This window comes from Diceros bicornis, chromosome 3 (genome assembly GCF_020826845.1).
Source record: "Diceros bicornis minor isolate mBicDic1 chromosome 3, mDicBic1.mat.cur, whole genome shotgun sequence".
NCBI lineage: Eukaryota > Metazoa > Chordata > Mammalia > Perissodactyla > Rhinocerotidae > Diceros > Diceros bicornis.
Genome location: NC_080742.1, coordinates 87,834,775 through 87,861,034, shown reverse-complemented (window position 1 = coordinate 87,861,034; position 26,260 = coordinate 87,834,775). Strand labels below are relative to the sequence as shown.

General features: G+C 43.0%; 1 pseudogene; it reads right to left on the bottom strand.

Annotated features, from left to right (window-relative positions):
• Nucleotides 1-19,640: 19,640 nt before the first annotated feature.
• On the bottom strand, nucleotides 19,641-20,247 carry LOC131400142 (large ribosomal subunit protein uL6-like; annotated as a pseudogene).
• Between the last annotated feature and the right edge of the window lie 6,013 nt (nucleotides 20,248-26,260).

The following is a 26,260-nucleotide window of genomic DNA, read 5'->3' as shown; positions in this document are numbered from 1 at the left end:
AAGGTTATACCCTGTGTGAGGATAGAAAACAGGAGGAGGTTGGGTGTGAATAATAGTTTGGTTTTGCACAGGGGTCAACACTTATAATAGATGTGACCAGGTCTGTGGATCACAGCTAATTCCAAGCCCCAGTGGACGATCCACTTTTTTCAAACATGTTACACAACACTTTAAAGCACAAGGGAGAGTTATCTAAAATTCATTGCAATGGGATAAATTGGGCCGCCCAAATGTGAAATGTTTTGAAGTAGCTTTCATTTCTCATTCAGAGAAATCCCTCCCATAAAATAGGTAGGACAGAGATTTAGGTCCTCTGTAAAGTGAAGACATTGAGACATAGTGAATGAATGAATGAATGAGGTTGCCATCCAGCATTTATTCAAAAGGGCATGGACTTGGTTAGCACAGTTGGGATTACATCTTTGATCTGTGTTTGATTTCTATCACATTGCTCTTTTTCCAGGAAACCTCTTTCACATGAGAGATGAGGCCAGTCCACCCCCAGAAGGACCTGTGCTCTGAGCTGTTTTATTAAAGCAGGAATGGGTTTCCCTGAATTATCCACATGCTCTTCCCTAGAGCAGTGCATATGTCATCTGGAATTTATACTAAGTCCTAGAGCAGACTCCCCTCTGCAGTCCCTCAGGACTCAACTCCTCTGGCTCTGCCCACACCTTCCCAGACCCAATCCTGCTAGCATCACCTGACTTTCTCCTGAACGTGCCACTTTCTGTCAAATTGGCTCCTTTTCTTGTCAGCTCCCTATCTTGTGGGGCAGGAGAAGGGAATGGTATACTTGCTTCCTAGAGAAGCTTCCTTCATTCCACAAATAATTATTGAGCCCTGCTATGTATTGGGTTCCCTGCTAGGTCTGAAGATACAAAGAGAAGGTCTGGGTCCTACCTTTGGGGACTTAAGAGTTTAGTGCTGGAAACAAATGGGTGTTCCATCATCATTACTCAACAACGTCTTCTCTCGTTGGTCCCGAATTCTGATTATAGCACCTATCATCGTCACGTCCATCTATGATGTCCAGGAAGCTCTCCCTCTTCCTGGAATGAGTTTAGTGCTGGACTGATAGTGTCCCACCCTCTTTACTGCCGTCACTGCCAAGGAATAGAACATCCATGTTACTGACGGTCCAAACATCCCACCCTTCTAGTTTTCTAGACTTCCTTCGCTGCAGTGCCTCTATTTGCAGGACACTGCAGTCACCCGGGAGGGCGGTAAGGCTTACTGGACTTCATCATCACCTGAGACTGTTCCTCTTTGCACCTTTTCAGCTCAAAATCTCTCTGACCACATTTCACAGGACTGACAGGCTATGATCATGGCTCTCCTCTCCTTTGCTTTGCCTGTGACAAACATCACTAATTGATGACCGGGGCACTTAGTCCAGCTGGGCCCAGACACAGGCTTGAAGGTCCTTCTCAACATGAGCGCTAGTGCCACCACATCTCATCATATTTGGCCTAAGGGTCACATCTATTTTCAAAACATTTTGGGACCACAATCTCTTTCTGTCCTTCCCACCTCCATTCATCATGACCTCCAGGCCCTATATTTCTCATTCCCCCGGTCACTCTAAGGCTGCCTTCTTGTTTCTCTGCAAAGCTCTGAAAACCCCATGATTGACAGTTTCAAAGATTTGCTTTCTCTGGTTCAAGAATGCCTCACTCCTTGGATTTTTATTGCACTAATCGTAAGCATGCTTAGAAACTACCTCCACGCCATAAGCTTTTTGTACTCTCCCTCCTTCTAGTGCCAGGCATCGACGGCTGGGTCATAGGGTAGGTTTGCTAAACGTGTGTGCTCTCCAGCCTCATCTGGGCCCCAGTGGCACTCAACAGTCATTTAATTCTTCCTCTGTTGGCTCCCCATGTCACATTCTATGGTAGATGTGCCGTTGTTGAGCCATCAGAGCCACTCCTGGCCCCCTCTCTAGAAGCAGATGACTTCATTTCTTATCTTAAGCATGAAGCCATCTTCCTTCCTCTCAACTAATAAATTGTCTCTTTACTTTCTCCCACTGGCTTCCCTTCGCTTCTGTCTCGATTATCCTAACACTTTGCCAGGTCTCTCCACTCTGCTTCTTCTTATATCTTCTTCTGCTCCATCAGTTCCCTCTTCTTTCTCTCTCCAGTCTCTAGTTTCCCCAATGACACTGATTCTTTCTACTCCATCAGGCTCTCCTAACCTAAAAAACAGACAAAAACCACAAATCAAAATGATGCTAGAAACCCTCTCCCCTCCAAATACAACCCTCTCTCTTCCTCTTCATTGCTAAATGAATTGAAAATCATCTACATCCTAAATAATGTAGCCAGCACCCTCTGCCCCATTCTGACCCTGCCTCTCCCCCTCACAGCCATCAGCATCTGTCTGTTCTCCACAAGAGCCCCTCCCAACCCCACCCTTCCCAGCGTTCCCATCCCACGGCCACTGTTCAGGTCCAGACCTACCTTATCTCTCACCTAGCTGATCAGGAGCCTCTCTTTCCTCTTTTCAATCCATTTTATACACTGATGCCCAGCTAATCAATCTCAGGGACAGCTTTTAGAGCTTCATTCTTCTCAAAACTAAGTGGAAAATCCTTGATTTGGCAATTATGGCACCCTGGTCCTGGTCCCTCCTACCTTTCCAGCTACCTCTCCGTTTGAATTCTTCTCCAGCTAAACTAAAATATACCCATACTAAAATATACCTTATACTCTTCCTCTAGACCTTGACTCACGCTATTTCTTCTGGAGCGGCCTTGCCTTCTCACCTGTCCTTCAACGCTCAGCTCAAGCTCCATCACCCTCTGGAATCCTTTTGTGATCCCTACAACCCGGGTTAGTCTCCTCTCTGAATCTCTTGAAGCATATTTTTGGAACCTCCTGAAAGCATTGCCATAGTACTTCTATTAGGTCTATTTCTAGTCTTTAATCTCCTTGAGGATAAGGAATATATGTGTTTAATTTTATCCACTCCCTCCGTCCCCACTCCAGTGTCTAGTGTAGAGTTTTCCATTATTGCTGAGTCCCTGCTCAGTGTACATGAGGTGTCCAGTGTTAATCATTCTGAGCCCAAGGTCTCAAACTGGTGGCCCACAGCTCACATGGTAACCCTTGACATGAGTTGTTCTTTTTTTGTGGTAATAAAATAGGTAAAATATAAAATTTGCCATTTTAACCATTTTTAAGTGTACAATTCAGTGGCATTAATTACATTCACAGTGTTGTGCAACCATCACCATTATCTATTTCTAAAATGTTTTCATCACCCCTAACAGGAACTCTATAACCATTAAGCAATAACTCCCCAGCCCCTGGTAACCTCTTACCTACTTTCTGTCTATGAATTTGCCTCTTCTGTATATTTCATATTAGTGGAATCATACAGTATTCATGTTTTTGTGTCTGGTTTATTTCACTTAGCATAATGTTTTCAAGGTTCATCCATGTTATAGCATGTATTAACACTTCATCCCTTTTTATGGCTGAATAATATTCCATGGCGCGGGTATACGACATTTTGTTTATACATTCATCTGTTGATGGACATTTGGGTTGTTTCCACCTATTGGCTATTATGAATAATGGTGCATTGAACATTGGCATACAAATATCTGTTTGAGTCCCTGTTTTTAATTCTTTTGGATATATACCTAGGAGTGGGAATTGCTGGGTCATATGGTAATTCTATGTTTAGCTTTTTGAGAAACCTACTGCAGAGTTTTTAAAGTTCAAATTATTTAACAACTTTAAAAAGGAAGAATTACATATAAAAATTAGATTTTTTTCAACTTCTCTTGAAAAAAATTAGATGTCTGGTACTCCTGGGTCCTCCTCTCTGTAGGAATATGATAATGCTGGGGATGAGTGGGGACCACTCCCTGTAGATGAAGTATCTGGTCTCCAGCTCAACAAGGTCCTCACCTGGCTGGCATCCGACACTGGCATTCTCTGCCTGAGCTTAGTTCTAAGCCTTTGCTCTGATCCCTTCCCTGCATTAGGTCTTCCATCCCTCCCATATAGTCACTGTTTCATTCCTGTGTTTGTACTCACTCAATATTATTATTTATGTACATGCCGTTCCTCTCCCCATCTAGACTGTAATTGTCTGAGGGCAGAGTACCTGTCTTTTCATCTCTGATTTGCCGGGGTGGATTGGCACATTATTGGTACCCAAAGTCTTAGTTATATTGAATTTTTAAATTGCATATCTGAGGTTTAGGGCAGAACTGTTTTGTAGAGTTATGACTGAACTGAGTCAACCGAGTGCTAGACTGCATTGTAGGATGTTATAAGAAAAGTAGAAAAGGTCTAAATTTGGGGAAATGAACTACAGATTACAGGCAATGAGGAAAGGGCTAACCACTTCCTCATTTAAAATGTATCTTCATTAGGTTTTTCTTTTGTATCACTCTAGGCTGTAGTCTGATGAAAATCATGTAAAAGATGATTTATGGAGAACTGAGGTACAATATCATAGAAAAAGTTAATAAGAAATGGGATTAAAATGTAATGTCTGTATCCACATGCAAAAGAATAAATTTGGACCCCTACCTCACACTATGTACAAAAAGTAACTCAAAATGGATCATCACCTAAATGTAAGAGCTAAAACTATAAAACTCTTAGAAGAAAACAAAGGAGTAAATCTTTGTGACATTGAGTCAGGCAATAGTTTCTTAGATATCCACCAAAAGCACAAGCAACAGAAGAAAAAATAAATATATTTGACTTCATCAAATTGAAAACTTTTGTTTCAAAGGACACCATCAAGAAAATGAAAAAGCTCACAGAATGGGAAAAAATATTTGTAAATCATATATCTGATAAAGAAATTGCATCCAGAATATATAAAGAGCTCTTACAACTCAACAGTCAGAAGACAACTCAATTAAAAAATAGATGGGGGTTGGCCCGGTGTTGTAGTGGTTAAGTGTGTGTGCTCCACTTTGGCAGTGGCCCAGGGTTCGCAGGTTTGGATCCTGGGTACGGACCTACCCACCACTCATCAAGCCATGCTGTGGTGGCATCCCATATACAAAATAGAGGAAGATTGGCAACAGATGTTAATTCAGGGCCAATCTTCCTCACCAAAAAAAAAAAAGGCAAGGAATCTGAACAGATGTTTCTCCCGAGAAGTTACACCAAGTACATGAAGAAGCTCAACATCATTAGTTATTAGAGAAATACAAATCAAAACCACAATGAGATACCACTTCATACCCACTAGGATGGCAATAATAATGAAAAAACTAACAAGTGTTGGAGAATTTATGGAAAAATTATAACCCTCATACATTGCTGGTGGGATTGTAAATGGTATAGCCACTTTGGAAAACAGTTTGGCAGTTCCTCAAAATGTTAAACACAGAGTTAACATATGATCCAGCAATTTCACTTGTACATGTATACCCAAGAGAAATGAAAATATATGTCCATGTAAAAACTTGTACACAAGTGTTCATTGCAGAATTATTCATAATAGCCAAAAATTGGAAGCAACCCAAATTTCCATCAACTAATGAATGCATAACAAAATGCATTGTGTCCATGCAATGGAATATTATTCAGCCATAAAAAGGAAAGAAGTATTGACACATACTATAACATACATGCATCTTGTAAACATTATGCCAAGTGAAAGAAATCAGACAGAAGAGACTACATATTGTATGATGATTCCATTTATATGAAATGTTCACAATAGGCCAATCTATAGAGATAGAAAATAGCTTAGTGGTTGTCAGGGGCTGGAGGGAGGAAGAGAATGGGGAGTGACTGCTGATGGATACAGCGTTTCTTTCTAGGGTAATGAAAATATTCTAAAATTAGATTATAGTGATGGTTGCACAACTCTGTGAATATATTAAAAACCACTGAGTTGTAAAAGAAGAAAAGAAACAGAGGACCCAGACATAAAATGGTATTCATTCCTTTTACATAACTAATAAAATAGTACACAGTGCTCAAAGATGACAAAAAAAATGTGTCTGAATTAGTTGAGACTAAAGCATTTACAGATGACCTAGAATGATGTGTTTTGTTTGCTCAAAACGCTCCAGGCACCCCTCCATGCAAAACTAACTTGGGTAGGGGATAGATGAATAAGATGGGCAACATGTTGATAATTGTTGAAGCTAGAGGATGGGCACATGGGAGTTCACTATACTGCTCTACTTTTGTGAATGTGAAAAAGATTTTCCATAATAAAAGTTAAAAAAAAAAAAAGACAACTAAAGCGCCTGCAGTTCAGCAGTTATACACAAAATATGTCTGTTTGTTTGAGGAGCTCCATGTGGAGGGCTGTGACTGTGAGCTCCGTGCTTATCCGTAGGCATGTGTCTCTGTGTGGACAAGGAGGAATGAGGGTGTACCTGAAGGAGAGGCCAAAGCACTTTGGGAGATGTATTAGTTTTCTAGGGCTGCTATACAAAGTACCAAGAAGGAGGGGGCTTAAAACAGAAATTTATCCTTTCATAGTTCTGGAGGGTGGAAGTCCAAAATCAAGGTGTTGGTGAAGCCAGGCTCTCTCTGAAGGCTTTTGGGGAGGATCCTTCCTTGCCTCTTCCAGCTTCTGGTGGTGCTGGCAATCTTTGGAGTTCCTGGCTTGTAGACACACCACTCCAATCTCTGCCTCTGCTGTCACATGGTCTTCTCCCTGTGTCTCTTCACATTGTCTTCCCTCTGTGTGTCTCTATCTCTGACTCTCTTTTCTCTTCTTATAAGAACACCGCTCATATTGTACTAGGGCCCACCCTAATTGGGTATGTCCTCACCTTAACTTGATTACATCTGCAAAGACTGTATTTCCAAATAAGGTCACATTCACAGGTAGCAGTGGTTAGGACTTCAACATATGTTTTAGGGGGACGCAATCAACCCACAAAAGGGACAAGGCAGAATAAGCAGAAAAATAAGACAAGTTTTTAGCAGCGCACATCTCTACTGCTGAATCTTTAGCTGTCAGATAGGCAGGCTACGGTGGACACCGTGGTTGCAATGGCTAGACTTAACTGAAATGCATCACTCCCTGGCTGACTTTATCTTTTCCAGACTGAGACAAGCCTTTACTGGGATCCATTTCCCACTCGGCAGCCTTGACTGATAAATGACACGTCTAGACTTCTCCAGTATGTCAGCTCCCTTTACCAGAAAGTTCTTGGGGATCATTCTAACCAGTATTCACTTGAGATATGTTTCAGAAAAGGTCAGTTTCTTACTCTTTGGCACAGACACACACATTACTTTTAGGGTTCATCTTTTGAGCTGGCTGCTGAAGTTATTTTAGACTCTCCAGTTAGATTGACCCAGAAATCGTTCCTCCTTTGAAACTTCTGAAATATTATTCACTCTGACTCTTTAAATCAGGATTACATTGTGCTGTTCCTTGCTCTGTAATCTTACTCTGGCCTTTGACCAAAAGCAATAAAATCGGACCTCTATGTTAAATGGTAGTTAAAAAATATATAATTTTATTCCAGTAAACCAGATATCTGATAGTTGCCATGCACTTTCAGATAATCACTTGACAAGTTTCATGGAGGAAGTGCAAGCTCCTCCATACTCCATGAACGGTGTGGGCCACGGACTGTTGGCTACTTAATGGAGGGGGTAGAGGTGAGAGGAGGGGCAGGCCTTGGCCTCACGTGCTTCCTCCACAGCCAGCTTTAATCTGTATTTCAGCTCCCATAGATGGCAGTGATTTTCAACCCGTGTGTTTTCTTTTTTTGTGTGTGAGGAAGATCAGCCCTGTGCTAACATCTGCCAATCTTCCTCTTTTTTTGCTGAGGAAGACTGGCCCTGGGCTAACATCTGTGCCCATCTTCCTCCACTTTATATGGGACGCTGCCACAGCATGGCTCAACAAGTGGCGCGTCAGTGCGCACCCGGGATCCGAACTGGCGAACCCGGGCTGCCGTAGCGGAACGCGCGCACTTAACCGCTTGCACCACCAGGCCGGCCCCTTAACCCGTGTGTTTTCATCTCATCGCTCTCAGGAGAGCAGGAAAGGCTGAGCAGGAAGGAGCTGATGTTTTGCCAAGGAGAGGGAGGAAGCTGGCCTGATCCTCATGCAGGGAGAGGAGGGCAGAGCGAACTTGGGAGCTGGTCTGGGGAGCTTGGGTTTGAACCACTGTGGGTTCCTGGACAGAGATTCAAGAGACTGGGGAGCACCAGTTGAAATAGTGATCCTTGGTGCCCCCAGGCCCTGTGTATAAGTGGAGGTTAAGAGAATAGCGGTATCCAAACAAGGCTGATAGTGATGCTTTAAGAGCATCCGTGTACTGCCTGCATCCTAAGGGCGAGGCACTGTGCTAACAGCTTCACGTGCATTGCGTCCCTGCCAACTGCCCTGCACGTCTGTCCTGTGTATGAGTATAATTCATTCTTTTACCTTGGCTGGGATCTTCCATCCTGCTTTTCAAAATCCAGATTTATAAAAGATGCTCGGTTTTACAGTAAAGCTCGTCTCTCCCTCTTCCTATGGTGCAATTAATATACTGTATACAATTTGTAAAAAGTCTGTTTACAAAGAGCTCTGTAAGAAGATCCTTTTTCTTGAAAGCACAGAAACATGAATAACAGGAAGGCTCAGAGTCCATTGATGGTTCACTTATCACAAGCAATATTTAATGCAATAGAATTAATTGTACTACTAGAAAGGACTGAAACCGAGGTCCTAGGAGCTTTTTGCAACTGAATTGAAAAGATTCATAGACTCACCCCTGACATCCAGTCAGAACTGCACCTAACCCACAATAGAGCCAGGGTGGTTTCTTTAAAGCTAGCCATTAAAAAAGGTCTTCTGAGGCGAGTGCGTTATTTCCTTTGTTAGTTGGGATCAGAGTCTGACAGCCTCAACAAGTCCGAGTTTTTTTATGCTTTGGCTATGATTTGAGTCTGTTCCTTTTATGTCACGTTTTCAGTGAAGATGGAAAAGACACTGTCACTTTCTAATGTACGTATACCTAGTCAGTTCCTAAGAACAGCTGCTAACTGGCACATTCAAATAATTGCTACCTTCTTTTCTAACATGTGCTTCTGGCGTCTCGATTATTTTATCTTTGCCTTTGGAATTTTTGGTTTCTCCATGTTTCTATTAAAAAGTAGCACCTCAGTGTGTTCATATTCTAATGTCTTTGGCTGGTTTTGCATCTCCCTTTTCTCAAAAGATCGCACGTTTTGTGCCAGCTCTACGGGACCTCCTGCGTCACTTGGACAGTCATTCCTCCGGGGCAAGTGTCCAGGTGTGGCCCACACCCCCAGGGATCGTCTGGAGGGGTTACAAACAACATTTAACAAAATGTTACTAGCCATGAATCTTTTTTTTTTTTTTTTGCGGAGGAAGATTCCCCCTGAGCTAACACCTGTTGCCAGTCTTCCTCTTTTTGCTTGAGGAAGATTCGCCGTGAGCTAACATCTGTGCCCATCTTCCTCTATTTGTATGTGGGTTGCCACCACAGCATGGCTGCCGCTGAGTGGTATAGGTCCGCACTTGGGAACTGAGCCTGGGCTGCCGAAGCGGAGCATGCCAGACTTAACCACTAGGCCACAGGGCCAGCCTCAGCCATGAATCTAATTTAATATGTATTAGAAAAAATATAACAAACACATAAAACCCAAGATAGGACCTTTCTTTTCAAAAGTAGTAGAAGTTTAAAATTGAGTCCATTAAAACTATGAAAGAGGTAAATACAGGAGGCAGTGTGTGACAGGAGAGAAGGGTGCAGGTGGAATGCACGTGCCTCCGGTTTGGAGCCCTGTTGGAGGGAGCACAGAGACCCTAGGCCATCACTCTGCCGGCCACCCCCTCCTTGCCCCTTCTCTCTTTGCTTTCCCTTTTTCTCATTCTTCACTCCTCCCTCCCTTCTCCCTCCAAGTTTCTCCTCTTCTGGGCTTGTTCCTCCTCCCCTCCCTTCCTCAAAGTGTCTGTGCTGGTCCTTTGGGTTTTAAGAGAAGGAAAGAAGCTCACATTTATTGATCATTAATTATTTGCTGGAAAGTCACAGACATAAGTGGGCAATGGCTACTAGTGAGGTTTTGGGTGATTCATCAGGAGTGCCTCTCAAATGCTAATGTGCCTATGATGAGGAGTCACCTGGAGAGCTGGTTCAAATGCAGATTCTGGTCCAGTAGGTCTGGAGTGGGGCCGAGATTTTTGTATTTCGAGCAAGCTCCCAGGTGACCCTGCAGCTGCTGCTCGGCCCACACTTGGAGTAGCCGGGGTTGAAGATGTGGCGCTACTTCTTTAGATAAATAAGAGCAGAAAAAATTGTTTGTAGGAAGAGGAGGGTTCTGGAACCACCTCTTTCATCTGCAGTGAAACCAATATAATTATTAAGAACACTGTTTACAAGACCAGCATGTCCTGCCCTGTGTAAAGAATACAAAAAGTTTCCTTGTACTGAACGAGGCTGTTTGTAATGAAAACTTTTGGCTCAAATTGTTGCCAGGGCGCTGCTGGGGGAACCAGTCACACAGAGGGAAGGTGTAACCTAATATTATTGTGTATGAAATGACACGCTCTGGCCTTAGAGAGGTAGAAAGTGTTCTGTTTCCTCCTTTGCTCAGGTGACAGGCTGGCACCCCGGCCTGGTTAGGAAACCTGGGTGCGCTTCTCCACGTGGGGCTGCTACAGAGCCCTTTCTTTAGGTGGAGAAGACTGGATTGTTGAACTGTTCAGAATATATGGAGATGTTCACATCTGTCTGGTTATGAGAACCAGACCTGCCAATGAGTTCTGAGAGTTACAATAGACACAGCATTTGGAAAACAAGCCAGCTAAATACAATAGGACCCAGACTGAGTTCATGTTAAAACTGTGGGACTCAATCCTGGGCCATGCTGTTTTAAATGACATGACCCCTGATGTTATCTCTCCTGTGGAGATCAGAGAGGTGCTATTGTGCGGCACTGCAGTTTTACAGTATGCTTTCTCTTAGGGCAGAAAAATCTACAGAAGGAAAAGGCAAGGTCATCTTTTCAAGATTCAGCTGGAGCCAGACACTTAGCAAAAATCAAGCCCCCCCTTTCTGACACAAGGAGCCACATGATTGCAGAATAAATGCTAACAAGGTTCTTGGGGATCACCTAACACCATGGTGTTTAATTTTCGGGAGGTCATTGTGCTTGGACTCCCTTACCCCCGAAAACATACACTTTCACAATCTCCATGTAATATCCAGGGATTAACGGATTCCCTAGGGGATCTATGGATTCCAGGTTAAAAACATCTGATGTAGTACACTTCCTTCTTTTTGTAAATGAGACAATTGGGGCTCAGAAAGCAGATGACTGACCATTGGTCTCATAGCAATGCTGATGGTGGACTAACTCCACACAGGTCCACAGGGAAACCAGTGGTGTGTGTCTGCACATAATTTATTTCTGAAGGCCCTCAGAAGCACAAGTGTCAAGAGGTTTTTGAGAGAGTAATACCTTTAGCTGGGAGAATCCCAATTTTTAAACCAAATAATGTTTGAAGAAAAGTAGAAATAATTGAACTGGAAACTTATTGGACCTAGATTTTAGGATGTGTTCAAAAGCCATAAGTAAGAAGCCCTGCTCTACTTGGTAGCTGTGCGCTAACCTGCAGTTTGGGATGTTTTTTAGGGCAGGTAATAAATTCCTTTCAAAGTCTGAATTCACATACCAATGTGAATCTTCCACATCCCTGAAAACTACTTAGGCAAGATTGAAAGAGAAGTCTCAATTTGGCAACACATTTTGGGGTTCAGCCCCCAACACAATCCCTGGTACAGTCTAGATGCTCAATAAATATTTATTTGAATAAATGGGCTTTATTTAACCTTATTGGAGTTTTCTAGAGATGGGAGATGCAGGAAGCTGGAGAGAGACCAGTACACAGTGTGTAAGTACACAGTGGAAAGTTGGGATTCCTAGTGAGGGATTTAGAATCTCTCAAACATAATGTTGAGCAAAAGAAGCCAGACACAAAAGAATACATACACTATGATTCCATTTGTTTAAAGAACAAATATGGACCAAATTAACCTATGCTATAAGAAGCTGGAGTATTGGTTACCTTTGGTGAGTGGGGGCTTTAGTGATGGAGGACATGTGGGAAAGGGGGTTCTAGGGTGCTGGCAACATTCTATTCCTTAATATGGGTGCTGGGTACGCCTGTGGATTCACTTTGTAATCATTCATCAAATGATACTCTTATGATAGCACTTTCTGTGTGTGTGTTATACTTCAATAAAAACATTCATTTAAAAAACACAGACACAAAATGGAGGGTCTAGGCCAGTGCTTCTCAAACTTGAATGTGCCTACAAGACACCTGAGAATCTTATTAAAATGCAAAATTCTGATTCATTTGGTCTTGGGTGGGGCATGCGATTCTGCATTCCTAGAGAGGGCCTCGAGACTGGTATCTTCAGGATCTTTTTTAGAGGGATCCTGGGATTTGGGCCTATCTTTGCATGTGGTGAAGGAGACAACGTGCAGGGATGTTAACCTTGTAGGTTACTAACCAACAGAGCAACGGTTCCCAAGAGCAGCCGTGCTTCCATGAGAGTCTGTGAAATTTGCCTGCTCCCAGCACCTTTGCAGTTGTTTTCTGACCGCTGCATGGTGATCAGAGCCTAGAGTTGTGCCACTCCAATGCAGTCACCAGACCCTGCAGCCCACACTACGGCCCCTGGCCTGTCTGCCCCATGGAAGCCACTGGAGACCCAGAGGCTGTTACCCAAAGAGCACGATGAGGGCATTAGGAGCCTCGTTTCCCTCTCTATCCACATGTGTGGGCAAAACTGGATTTTCAGCCATGACTGCTACATAAAGGAAATGGACAGCCAAGCTCCTTTTTGTAAAACTCTGTAGGATATAGATCCCCAAACACCAAACTTGTATCAAGAAAAAACATTATTTTGAGTGGAAAAAAAAGAGTCAAACTACATCAAACTAAAAAGCTTCTGCACAGCAAAGGAAACCATCAACAAAACGTAAAGGCAACCTCCGGAATAGGAAAAAATATTAGCAAATCATATATCTGATAGGGGGTTAATATCCAAAATATATAAAGAACTCATACAACTCAATAGCAAAAAAACAAATAATTGGATTAAAAATGGGTAGAGGATCTGAATAGACATTTTTCCAAAGAAGACGTACAGTTGGCCAACAGGTACATGAAAAGATGCTCAACATCACTAACCATCAGGGAATTGCAAATCAAAAACACAATGAGATATTACCTCACACCTGTTAAAATGGCTATTATCAAAAAAGACAAGAAATAAGTGTTGGCAAGGATATGGAGAAAAGGGAACACTTCTGCACCGTTGGTGGGAATGTAAATTGGAGCAACCAGTATGGAGTTTCCTCAAAAAATTAAAAACAGAACTACCCTCTGATCTAGTAATTCCATTTCTGGGTATTTATTTGAAGAGAAAACCCCCACTAATTTGAAAAGATATGTGCACCCCCATGTTCATTGCAGCATAATTTACAATAGCAAAGACATGGCTGTGTCCATTGATGGACAAATAGATACATCTATAGATATATCTATAGACATATATCTCCTAATGGATCTGCTTCAATGATTAAACGCTGATCGATGCACTCATTCTGTGGATGTCATTCAGTTCCTTTCCCAAGCTGCCCCTGTCCTTACTCAATGAGCTCACAAAGGGACCATGACAGTAGCAACAGAAGGTATGCATGGACTCAGCAACCTAGTCATCTGTTCTCCAAGGCTGATCTGGCTACAGTCACTGCTGAACATCCAAACTGCCAACAGCAGGGCCCATACAGAGCCCCTGATGTGGTGCCATTCCGTAAGAGGACCAACCAGCTGCCTGGTGGCAGGTCGATTACATTGGGCCATATCCATTATGAAAGGGGATGTCCTTTGTTGTCAATGGAATAGACACTCTGGATATGGATTTTCCTTCCCTACACACAATACTTCTATCAATAAGTATTATAGTATCCAATACGTGGACTTATAGAATGCCTTACCCTTTGTCAAGGTAGACCATACAGCATTACTTCTGGCCAAGGAAATCATTCCATAGCAAATGAAGTATGACGGTGGGCTCCTGCTCATGAAGTTTACTAGTCTTCTCATGTTCCCCATCACCATGAAGCAGCTGGTCTGATAGAAGAGTGGAATGAGCTTTTGAAGATTCGGTCACAGTACCATCCACCACCTCTGTGATAACTCCTTATGGGGTTGGCTAGTGTCCTCTAGTATGTGGTATATGCTCTCAATCAGTGACCAATATATGGTGCACTTCATCCATATCTAGGATTCATGGGCCCAGGAGTCAAGGGGTGGAAAAGGAAGTGGTCCTTCTCACTATTACCCTTAATGATACACCTGTGAAATTTTTCTTTCCTGTTCCTACGACTTTGGGTTCTGCTGGTCTAGGAGTCTTAGTTCCCAAGGGATGAATGCCTCTGTCAGGAGACACAGCAATGTTTGCATTAAACTGGAAGTCAAGACTGCCACCTGACTACTTTGGACTCTTAATGTTCAGTGAACCAACAGGCAAAGAAGGAGGTTTACCGTTTTGGCTGGGGTAGTTGATCCTGATTATCAAGAGGAAATTTGGCTGCTACTTCACAATATGGGTAAGGAGGAGTATGTCTGGAATGCAGGAGATCCCCAGGGACACCTCTTAGTACTTCCATGTCCTGTGATGAAAGTTAATGGAAAATTACAATGCAATTCAGGCAGGATTGTTACAGACCTTCACAGGATGTCACAGACATTTCAGTAATGAAGGTTTGGGTCACCCCGTCAGGCAAGAACCAGCTGAGGTTCTTGCTGAGGGCAAAGAGGATATGGAATTGGTAGAGGAAAAGGAAGTTATACGTACCAGCTACATCATGTGACAAGTTATACAAACGAGGACTATAGTAGTTATAAGCATTTCTTCTTACTTTAATGTGAATATATTTGTGTATATATTATCCAATTTTTTCTTTCCCTTTTTCCCCTCTCTCATTCCTCTACCATCTAAATGAGATGTGCTAATAAGTTAACTTTATATTTTAGTATTCGAGTTACAGAATATCAAAGGGAATGAGCTAGAGGGGAATGAACATCACCCCAAGTTGGGTAAAGAGACGCTGTGACTTTCTATTCTCTTTTGGAAAGAGAGTTAGTGTGTTTTGGTTGCATAAAGGATAATTGTATCATGTTAGGTGAATACATGATTTGCAGTTGTCTTTATTTGGAGGTTAAATGTGATTCAAAGAAGTATGTATGGTTGACAAGGGGTGAACTGTGGTGGTTTGTACTGTGTCACACAGGCTAAGTTGGAACTATATTTCCTAGAATCCTCTTCTTTGTAAAGCTGGCCAAAAAGAGGAATTTATATGAGATTTGAAAGGCGGAAATGAAGCAACAGACATTACTCTCCAAAGGTCTTCATAGTTAGATGCAATGACAGACACACAGAAGTGCTGGTGGGTTCTGTCATGTTCTTGCTTCCTCTATTCCTTTTTTAGCTCTTCTTTCCAACTGCTGATGCTGTTGACCAGTAGTGACGGCAGGTCCACCACTAGTCATTGGGCAGGTCCACCACAGACTCAGGGAGGCAGCAGCTGTTCAGAGGCCTGGCTTTCCAATGATGTTCCCATGAACCTTCCCTTTGCAGTCTCATTTTGGTGGCTGGATGTGCTTGGGTTTCAGATTGACTGACTGGTGACTTATCTTTGATCTTCTAACTTCCCTCCTCGACCTTTACTTCTCCAACTGTAGTTTAACTCCAATTATAAATCCCTTACATATTAACTCAGGAGTTGGCAAACTATGGCTCATGGGTCAAATGTAGCCTGCCACCTGTTTTAGTAAATAAAGTTTTATTGGACACAGCCACACCTTTCATTTACGTATTATCTATGGCTGTTTAATGGCTGAGTTGAGTAGGTGTGGCAGAGACTGTATGGCTCCCAAAGCCTAAAATATTTATTATCTGGCATTTGAAAAAATCTGCCAGCCCCTACCATTCATAGTGGGTATGCTTCTCTCATTGGAATGTGACTAATACACATGGCCAACCCAAACATCAATGGGGTGGGGAAAAATATTCTGTCTCTAAGAACTCTACAGTTATAAGAGAAAGGGCATGGGTGCAGGGAAGGTTGAAGAATTAGGCAAACTAATGCACTCTACCCTATATGTTAATTTAAATCTAAAGTCTATTAATTTTGTTTGAATTTAACAGAAGAAAGTGAAATTGAAGCAATGGCTGAACTTAAGAGAAACATTTCTTGACCACAAGAGATGTTAGTTCCTAAAATATTCTTCTAAGTCTTAAAAAAAAAAAGATTATGAATTATGAAAACCATTACAGGTTGAATTCATTACAGTTTCTGAAATCACATTTCAGTTTTAGACAGAATTGATTTACTCCAAACCATAAGAGATGAACTGATTAATACTGTTGCGTTGCCTTCCTTCTCTCCTCTCCCCACTCCCCAATTTTTGCTGATACTATTTTTCCTTTGGTTCTAGTTCTCTGTTTCAGTGGATTCAGTGCCTACCATCTATTCCTCTATGTGGCGTCTCCATTCTAGAGTTCCTTATTTTGATTTGTCTCTTGGCTAGATTTCATCATTAATACCTTCTTTTTTGTAAAGAAAGGCTCGTGATGACTATAGTTTCTGAATTATTTCATGTTTGAGAGTGTCTGCCCATTTTTTATGTTGGTTTGACTGGATGTAATATTGTTAGGTCTCACCTTCCCCCTCAGACCTTTTTAGATGAGTTCTATTTCCTCTGACATTGACTGTTGCTCTACGAGGAGTCTGAGACCAGTTTGATTTTTTCCCTTCCTTTAAAAGTGATCTGTTTTTATTTTTTCTTCTACCAGTATGTCTAAACATTTTTTTCCTTTAAATCTTTGAAGCTCAGAATCTTAAACAGGATATGTCACTGTTGGTTATACTAAAACAATTTTTCCTGGCATATACATTATCTTTTCAATCTTCAGATTGGATTTTTTCATTCAAGTCAGAGAAATTTTCCTATATTATATCTCTGAATAATTTTAAATTCCTTTTATTGAGATCTGTACATTAGGGACATCAATTGTGCTTAAGTTAGAACATCTTTGACTTTTGTATCTGTTACATTCTTTCTAATTGCTTCAATTTCTCTGTCTTTTCCTATATCCGCTGTTATCTCAAGTCTCTCCTCTATGTTGTTAATTTGATTTTTGGCCATGATTATTTTATTATTTTTTTTCCTAATTTATTTACTATGTCTGTAATCATAATATTTTGGTTTTCAATGTATTTCCTTAGCTCTTCAACCTCACTTTGCATCTCATTCTGTTACTTTATTATCTCATTTTTGAGTTTTTGTTTCATTAAATTAAATCCATATTACATTGTTTTAAAATGCGAAACACTAGCCAAGAATCTGTCTCTTTTATTTGGGTTCTAGCCTCCAGAACTGGAGACAATACTCTTCTGTTGTCTAAGCCACCCTGTTTGTGGTACTTTGTTATGACAGTCCTAGCAGACATATTTATTTATTTAACCTTATTTAACACTTCAACCAGCCCCCAGCACTCTCTCTCCCTCTTCTCTGCTTTATTTTTCTTCTTTGCAACTTATCACCTTCTGATGTACTGTATAATTTCTTTGTTTATTTTGTTTATTGCCTGCCTCTCCCACTAGAATGAGGGCAGGGAGTTTTGCTGTTGTTCACTGATTTCTCTCTAGGGCCTAGCACATAGTAGAAGCTCAATAAATACTTGTTGAGTGAATAAATACAACCAAATCTGACACCTAGCCTATGCTCAGAAGTGACCTGGCATTAGGCCTCTTGAGAACTAATGAAATCACATTGACTATTGCTTTACGATTTTTTGGAAAAAGTCTTTGCATTCATCCATCCCTTCAGGGAATATTGATGGAGAGCCTACTACATGCCTGGCACTGGTAAAAGTGTAATGGTAAACAAAACCAAGAAGGAGAAGGAGACCGTAACGTATGGCTTATGATATAATGTCAGGTGTGATAGGTGCTGTGAAAATTAATCAGGCAGGGTAAATGTTCCAGATTACTATTTTTGCGAAAACAAGCACCCTGAAACTTCGTGGCCTAAAAAACCACAATTTCTCTCATGGATCTCTGGTGGACGGGGCCGATCAGGGTGGTTCTTGCTGGGGGTTTCACATGTGGTGGTCAGATGTTGGCCAGGCTTCAGGTCATCTGAGAGATCGGCTGGGTGGGACATCTGCGGTGGCTCACTCATTTGGCTGCTGTTGATGCTGACTGCCAGCTAGGAGCTCAGCTGGGCTGTTGACCAGTGCACCTACCTGTAGCCTCTCCAAGTGGCCTCTGGCTTCTGGGCATAGTGGCTTGGTTCTGGAAGGAGCTCTCCAAGAGCGAGTGTTCCAGGAAGCAAGAAGCAGTGGCTGCCAGGGCATTTAAGGGCTGTGCCTGGGACTGGAGCAGCGTCTCTTCTCCCCTATTCGGTTGGCTAAAGAGGTCGCAGCGTTCTTCAGATTCAAGGGGCTGCAGAAAGAACATGTGTGATGGGAGAGCTTGCTGTAGCACCTTTGGAAAACACAGTCACACAGTAAGGGGATATTAAGTGGTGGGCAAGCAGGAAAGAGAGGTGCTCTTTGTAGGGAAGTCCTCTCTGATAAGGTGACCTTTGAGCACAGGCCTGAGGGGAGTGAGGAAATGAGTCATGTGGATATCTGGGGAAGAGTGTTCTAGGTCGAGGATGGCAAGTACAAAGGCCCTGCAGCAGAAGCATGCCTGACAGGGTGAGGAGCAGCTGACGTGAGCTCGGAAGGGAGCCATGGAATCTGCACTTATGAGACTCAATGGGGTATATGAGTGCAAGGTCTTACCCTTAGGACCGAATAGTTCACAGATGCGTAAAGGCTTGTAATGGGCCGGGAGCCTTTGATGCAGCCCTTGCTGATGACTCTACCCACACCAGCCTTGGTTGCTTGCTTTCTCCTTCCCCATCCTGACCCCATTAGTGCTCTCTCCTGCAGGTTTGCCCTTTGCTCCTTGATCTCCACCAACCCTGAGGCCTTGTCATACCCAGAAGCCTAGTCCAACCAGGTCACCCACATTGCTGTTTGCTGCTGTGCAACTGGGGATTAGGTGCCCTGGGGCAAGGCCTGAGTGCCCATGTCATAGTCCTAGTGTCACAGCACTCCTACTTCTAGGTCAGCCCCTTAGGACCCCAGCCCAGAGATAGGGCAACAGCTCAGAGCCAAGGGGGCCCACGTGCCCCTTTGCTTGGACTGCTGCCTGCCCTGTCCACTGCCTAGCTCTGGCTGGGCCCCTTCTGTGGGTCTGAATTCTCAGCTCAGGACCCGACCCACTGGCTGTCTGAGTCCTGCTCTATACCATCAATTATCTGGAACAATGACTGACCCCAACTGGCTCTGGATTCTTCTGGCTTCCCCTCTGAGGGGCCACCTGAAGACCAGCAACTGGGAGATGATTGCATGGCGGTTAAGGGTGCCAATTCGGGAGGCCACCTGCCTGGGTTTGGATGTGGCTTTGCCACACACTCACAATGTTACCTTGGACAAGGAGTTTAACCTTCCTGTGCTTTTTTTCTTCGAGAGAGGGCTTTTATTACATCTTTAAAATATTCCAAATAGGTCTTAAGAATGATTTGCCATCTTGTTATTTCTGTAGCCAGACAACTCTTAGATCTTTTCCATCAGCCTGCTGAACTGTTCCTTTTTCAGAGAGATACCATCCAAAAATGTCCTGGTATTCTTGTTTTTAACTGTTGTGGCTTGCGGGATCAAAGTAGCAACCCGAACTCAATACAAGTTCAATGCCTTTTCCTTTAAGAATTAACTCATCTCTCTGGGCTTGAAATACTGAACAAGCAACACCTGGTCTCATTCAAACACTGCTGATGTATTTGTCACCCAAGAAGTTTCAGATTTCAACGGGAGACCCATCCTCCTGAGTGACAATGGTGATGGGGAAGTGAGCCTACTGGCCTCCTCTTGTAAAGGAAGCCCCAGGGAACACCCTTGATCATGCTGTATACATGACAACAGATAGTGCAAGCCATAGCCAGTTCCTTCCTATTTCCCCACCATTTGTCCACCCAGAGCCTCTTCTTCTTCTTTCCAAGGAGACTGAGTTCTACATCCATGTCATTGAAGTCCCTCTGCAGGGTTCCTCTGGGGCCCTTCATAACACCTGTGTGTCCCTTCCGAGTGATGTCTATATTTTCTGGAATGTCAACAGTCTGGTTGCTGAGAATCGTCTTCATTCTCATGGTGGATGCGACAAAGAGAGACCCCTTCCCTGTGCTTTTGTTTCTGCATCTGTAACATGGGGCGTATAATAGTACTGACCCCACAGGTTCGCTGTGGGAATTCACTGAGTTGGTACATATAAAGGGCTTAGAAGGATGCCTGGCACATGGAACGTGCTAAGTGTTGGTTCTAATTATTTTACTGTATTAGAGTCTGTTACTCCTTGTACAAAGCTCCAGACCTTTCTGTGCTGCTCCGCAGAGCCAGGCCCTGCAGCTCAACCATCTTGAGGCCCCACATCCACTGGGCCTCTCAGGTTACTTTCCCCACTATCCTGATAACCCATCATGCCCTCCACCTGAGTCTACTCAGAGAGCCGAGGCGGCAAAGTACAGTCCATCTTCTGATAAAATTTAGCAAGGGGCCAGTTGAATTTCTGGAACCTGGACCACGGGACCCAAAGTGGGCATTGGCACCTTTGGGGACAAAGCAGAAGTCTTAGCAATTGGTGAGCTTCAGCAGCGGCCACACAGGTTGGAGCTTTGGTTAACTAGCTGGGGAGGTTGCAGAACTTCTTTATGAGAGGTGCTGGGTGGGGAGGGGGCCATGTGGTTGGAGGATGCTAAGAGCCCTGGCTTGAGGATTTACTTAGATTGCTGTCTACCAGCATGTGATATTTGGGGTTGCTCACGGATGAGTGGGGGGAGGCAAAGTCTCTCATGCTTCAGATGATGAACAGACACAGGAGCTTTGTCCCCATTTGGGGAACACTGGTCCACTGAGTCAGCCTGATCACAAAAGAGTAAAAAATCAAGGAACATTTGAAGGTTAGAAACAGGCTCTGGTTTCTGTGTTACTTTTTTTTTTAAACTGTGGTAAAAAAATGTATAACGTAAAATTTGCCATCTTAACCATTTCTAAGTGTTCAGTAGTGTTAGCTACACTCACATTGTTGTGCAGCCAATCTCCAGGACTTTTTCATCTTACAAAACTGAAACTCTATAGTCGTTAAACAACTCCCCCAGCCCCTGGTAACCACCATTCTAGTTTCTGTTTCTATGAATTTGACCACTCTAGATATCTCATATAAATGGAATCATACACGATTGGTTTCTGTGGTACTTTTGAAAGCCTGGACTTTTTGAAACCTTTGTGATGGCCATCAATGCATACGCCGTCCTCCTACCTCTGTGACCGCTTCTTCTCAGTCTCCCCATTGGGGTCTCCTGCCTCTGCTCAGCCCACAGGTACTGCCATCCTCCCTACTCAGTCCTTGGCCAGTGTATATCCCCCTTTACACTTTTCCAGGGTGGGCTCCCTCAGCCATGGCTCCAACCACCTTCTAACAGCTGATGGCTCCTACTCCCCTTAAGGCTTTATCCTCCCTGGGCCTCTGCCCCAAAGCCTCTGCCCCATCAACTTCCTTCCCCTGGCTCACCCCTGCTCGGTGTTCAGGGCTCAGCATTTTGGACCAACATCAGGGAGATTCTTGCATAGGTGGTCCCAGAACCATATTTTAAGCAATACTGCTGCATTGTAAGGACCTCTGTCCTTTGTCTCTCCCACTAGTGTCAGCTCTGTGAAGGTTGACTGGCTCATTCCTGACAGCCCAGCCTCACAGACATCAGGAGCTCAGGAAATAGTTGGTGAGCGAGTGAATAAAGGAATCCTAAAACAGCTCAGTAGAAAAGTGAGACCAAGAGAAAGGGTCCAGGTGACGGTAGTGGATTGAACACATGCATCTTCTTCCTAAGGAAACCCCACTAAAACTACAGCAAAGAGACTTAAAAGATAATACACAAACTCACGAGGAGGGTGAAGTTGCAGATCTGAGAGACCAAGTCACAGTGGCCAGTAGGAAAAGCAGAGAACAGTGGAATCCTCAGAAGGTACAGGCAGCAGTAGGCACCTCTGGAAGTGCGGGTGAAGATGAGGGAGAGATCACTGGGCTGTCTTAGGGGCTCCCAACCATACCGTGTCAGCTTACAAGCCCAAAATGCAGCCCACTTACCCGACCATCTTCCTGCCAGGCACCCGATAGCTTGTCCACACAGGTGCCCTAATCCTGGTGAGCCCTGGGTTTCTCTAAACTCTCTGTACCCACTCTCTCCCTCAGAGGGGCTCTGAACACTCTCTGACCTGGAGACCCTGTTTGGAATATCTCATCCTGGGAGCCTTCGTCTAGAAATGGCCATACTGCCCTTCCCTTATTCAGCTGGGTTTGTGCTTAATGCCCAGCTTTTCAATACTCAACAATATTTAGTTAGGTATCCATATTTAGGTGGTTAAACCATTTTAAGAATAAAAATCAGCCAAGTGGTTCCCTCTCTGGGGAGAGGAAGAGGATATGATTGAGTAGGGCCACATCGGGGGCTCTGTAGTGAGTTGAGTTGTATCCCCGCAAAAGATCCGTTCAAATCCTAACCCCCAGTGTCCGTGAATGTGAACTTGATTTGGAAATAGGGTCTTTGAAGATGTACTTAAGTTAAGATGGGGTCATACTGACTGGACTAGGGTGGACCCTAAATCCAGTGACTGGTGTCTTTGTAAGAGAAAGGAGAGGGAGATTTGCGTACAGACACATGGAAAGAAGGCCATGTGATGATGGCGGCAGAGACTGGGGGAGGCAGCTACAAGCTAAGGATTGCTGGGAGCCACCAGAGGCTAGGAAAAGGCAAGGACTTCCCTCAAGGGCCTTCAGATACCTTGATTTCAGACTTCTAGCCCCCAGAACTGTGAAAGAATAAATTTCCATTGTTTTAAGCCCCCTGGTTTGTGATAGCAGCCACGGGAAACTAATACAAGCCCTCAAGCTTTCCTAATGTTATATTTCTTAACCTGGGTTATGAGTACACAGGGCTTGGCTTTATTATTGTTTTTAAACTGTACATATATGTTTTATATACATATATGATTTCACAATAACAAAAATATAAACAACATCAAAAAAGGAACATCTAGCAATGTCTAGGCTTTGAAGATGCGTTCAGGTTGGGCACATTTGGCTATGGGTTTGCTGTGTGTGCCAAGATCATGGCAGGTCCATGGGGCACGTGCAGGAGGGGACTTTCTGGGGCTGAGCTTGAACATCATAGAAAATGGGATATAGCAAATAGCAGAGGGACTGTGGAAGCTTTGTGTCTTACAGGCGAACATTTCCCGTGATCATGGACCAGCCACCATCCCAGCAGGTGCAATGTCAACAAGAAGATGAGATGCCCCTCCTTCCCGGGTGCAGCAGACTATGCCCCCTCATGGAGAAGGTCTTGGACTGAGAAGCTTAAGTGGAGAGGCTGTCCGTGGGGCGGGGGGTGCAGGTGTCCCTCAGAAAGCTCTGTGGGGGCCTGGCTGACCTGCACACTTGGATGGAAGGCAGCCAGAGGGTTACCTTTTCATACCTCCTGGGGAGCGTTTTGGGAATAGCTAAGCATGAGCCCTGTCTCCCTCCAAGTGGGCAAGGTCTGAGCAGCCCAACATCTCCGAGATGCTCATTGCAAACCTGGGCCACACCTGGCTCTCTGTTGTTGCCCTTGTGGAGCTTCCAGGAGAAGGCCTCATCAGGGGCCAGAAGGGGCTCCCTCAAGAAACTGATACAGACAGAGGGTCCAGTGGTGGGAGAGAACACCACCCCCTCCCCTGGGGTCATGGGACTTCCTCTCGACAGGCCTCCTTATAACCCTGTTGGCTTCGTGAAAATTGACCTCTGGGGCGACTTTCCTAGGCCAGAGGGATCAGGACCGTGTGACTTCTTGGTGATTTTTTTCTCTGCTTGGTTCCCTGCCTTTCGTTAGAGGAGATAACATCTATCCCAGGAATTCTCCATAAATGTATATTATTTTAGCTGAAAAAAATTTTTTTAAGGGACGGGAAAGTGAATATTGAACACCTTATGGAACTATCCTAAACAAATGGACGCTGGTTCTCAATGCAAGATAAAAGTGCACTTTGAAAAGTGGGTAGAGATGGGAGAAAATTACTTTATATCTCTCATAAAACTGTGTTAAGTTCTGTTTAATGGATATTCTGGGAAAAGGCTATAATTCCTTTAAAAGCTGGGCTGCCCTGCAGCTGAAGCCAAGTTGTAAAACTGTTTGGGACGTAGAAAAGTTAGTAACAAGACCAGTCGTCCGGTCATTTCTAACAATCTGAGGGAGGGGTATTTGGAATGGTTTAAATGCTGGCTGCTGAGGAAACCAATGATCGGAAAAATAACATCACGGGGCTTTTTATATGGCCCACTGGTATCATGATGCAATGTGATTATTTTCCTGACTTTCTGTTTTTGCAACAGGAAAGGAAGAAGCAAGGGAATCAGAGGAGCACTCAGATGCCTAATTACCAGTGCTTCTCTCAGATAAATTATAAACAGGCTGTTAGAGAATTCTCTTGCTACAGCAAAGAAACAAAGCAGCCTTTAAACACTTTGGATGTCAACATGCCCTAATTTCAAAAGCACTAGAGCTATGTATAACCCCAAAGATAATCTTTTTCTCCAAGGAATGCTTAAGCAGAGTTAAAAAAAAAAAAAAAAAAGTAACCCCAATTCTCCATTCCTGGGCCTGTGGCAGACATCATTAATCAATCGAGGCAAAATTTTTTTTTCCCGTGGAACCTAAATGCTGCCCCAGAATTCTTCTCAACAATGTGTGCCTGACAACTACTATAAATAGATCAGAATCCACACATGAGCTGAGCCAACTCAAGAGGCACTAAACTAAAGTGGTTAAAAGTGTAGTCTTTGGAGCCAAATCTCAGCTCAGCCACTTAAGCTTTCAGATAAGTTTCCTTACCTGCAAAATGCAGATAACAGTACCTGTCTTATTGGATTGTTGTAACAATCAAATTAATTACCACACCTAAAGAGTTTAGAACAGGACAAATAGTAAATACAGTTGTCCCTTGGTATCCGTGGGGAATTGGTTCCAGGAACTCCTGCAGATACCTAAATCCACTTGATGTTCAAGTCTCTTACATAAAATGGTGTAGTACAGCGAATATAGTCGGCTCTTCGTATTCATGGGTTCTGCATCCGCAGATTCCACCGACTTTGGATAAATATTTTTATTTTTCCAGAATAAAAAGTTAAAAAAGATCATTTACCATTTAACTCTGGAAGAAGAACTAGATTAAGATTTATTAGTAATTTATGAGTTGAAGATTTATTCAACAAAGATGTATTTATCAACTATTATATGCCAGACCGTGTATGAAATGTTGGGAATTCTGTGGTTAGTAAGACAAGTAAGGCACTAATTTTACCTAGGTGACATAAATAAATCTTGCTCAAAGTTGGCATCCTTTGAAAGGTAATGATATACGGACAAGTTATTGCTTTATCTTCAGTTGTTTTACATCAAAATTCTATTTAATAGAAAAAATAATTGAGATGCTAAGTGGCCAATTAAATATGGAAAACTAAACCTCATTAATAAACAGGGAAACAAATTAATATAACAATGAGATGGGGGTGGGGAAGATGAGAGAAATAGAAGATCAATCTAGGCATTCAACATCCAAATATAAGGAATTCCAGGAAGAGAGGGAAGAGGCAATTAATTAAGAGGAGAAAATCATCAAAGAAATAATATAAAAATATTTCCAGACCTAAAGAGCAGATGTCTCTAGATGTAAAGATCCACTGAAGTGCACAGCAAGATGAAGGAAAAAGACCCTGACCAAGACATATTATCATGATACTTCTGAAACCCGTAGATAAAGAAAACAAAACAGGATGGGGGTGGGGGTTTGGAAACTATTTATATGCAAAGAAACAGGAGTCAAAAAATGGCACTGCATTTTATACCCAGCCAATCTAAAGTGTAAGGGTAGAACAAAGATTTTCAGACTTCAGAGACTTGAAAAATATACTCTGTTAAAGGATAATTTTTTTAAAAAAATGGGTAAAATCATGACTCACAAATATAAAATGAATATGCATTAAATATCTTACTTAACTCATTCTTAACGAAGGAACAAGTAAGGTGTTACAACCAGCTTAAAAAAGTCAAAGAAGCAGAAACAGATATG